This window comes from Oryx dammah, unplaced genomic scaffold, assembly GCF_014754425.2.
Source record: "Oryx dammah isolate SB20612 unplaced genomic scaffold, SCBI_Odam_1.1 HiC_scaffold_9, whole genome shotgun sequence".
Classification (NCBI taxonomy): domain Eukaryota; kingdom Metazoa; phylum Chordata; class Mammalia; order Artiodactyla; family Bovidae; genus Oryx; species Oryx dammah.
The window spans coordinates 4,384,963-4,386,222 of NW_024070193.1; positions in this window are offsets into that span (position 1 = coordinate 4,384,963).

A 1,260-nucleotide genomic window follows, 5' to 3' on the forward strand; every position below is an offset into this window, starting at 1 on the left:
GGTGAAAAACTGGCACTGTTTTTACATCAGGCTAACACACACCCAGGAAACCAGAGTGGAAAGCCCAGCTCTCAACACCTAACCGGTTCCAAGAGCCTCAGTGTGGTTAGACTATGGGGTTTCAAGGGGGAAGGAGGCTTCATAAGCCAGACTGGAGAGGTCAGTGGAGAGGTCAGTGGAGAGGTCCCCATGGCAGTGGGGAGCCATGAAGGGTGCTAGGCAGGCAGTGGTATCTAGTTTCACTTTAGAACACCTTGCCTGCCTCAATCCAGACCTCTGGTAATGGAGAGAATCCCCTGGAAAAATCCCAACAGTAAGACCACGGAGAGAAAGATGCAAGTCTGTCCTAGACCTGCCCCCTTAAAATCCTACACTCTCCTCAGAGGTAACCACTGCTGTTACCTTGGTATAAATCCTTTCAGAACTTCTGCTGGGACTTCACTCACACTCACACACTCACTCACACACACAAAAAGTGGGGAACTATTCCACAGATACTTTCTGTTTCGTTCATTTTCACTGCTGTGTAATATTCCACCATGTGAACAGATCACAGATGCCCCTTGGTGGGCATCTAGGTTTTCATTTTTGCCAAGATTGCACTGAGCACCCTTATGTATCATCACTGTGAGAAAGAAAGAGCACTAAGTCGTGTCTGACTCTTGTGATCCTGTGAACTGTAAACTGCCCGGCTCCTCTGTCCATGGGATTCTCCAGGCAAGAAGACTGGAGTGGGTTGCGATTTCCTTCTCCAGGGGATCTTCCAGCCCCAAGAATTGAACCCAGGCCTCCCGCATTGCAGGCAGATGCTTTACCGACTGATCTACGGGGGAAGCGCCATCAGTGTAAGAATTTCCCTCGAATTTATACCCAGAGTGACATGGGTAGATGTGGCCCAAATCCATCTTAGTCATGATAGATGTTAGTCAGTTGCTTTTCTGTGTTGCTTCCCAGCAGCTATGTATTTCTTCACATCCTGGATGCTCAATTTTGATGGACATTAAGAAATTTGTCATTCTGGGGACTTCCCTGGTGGTCCAGCTGTTAAGACTCCATGCTTCCAGTGCAGGGGGTGTGGGATCAATCCCTGTTTGGGAAACTAAGATCCCACTTGCCACATGGCATGGCCAAAAAAAAAAAAAAAAATCGCCATCCTACTGCATGTGAAATGCCACCTCATCCTTGTTTTAATCCATCTTGTCATTTTATTATTATTCATTTATTTTTGGCCACACCACATGGTGTGTGGGATCCTAGTTC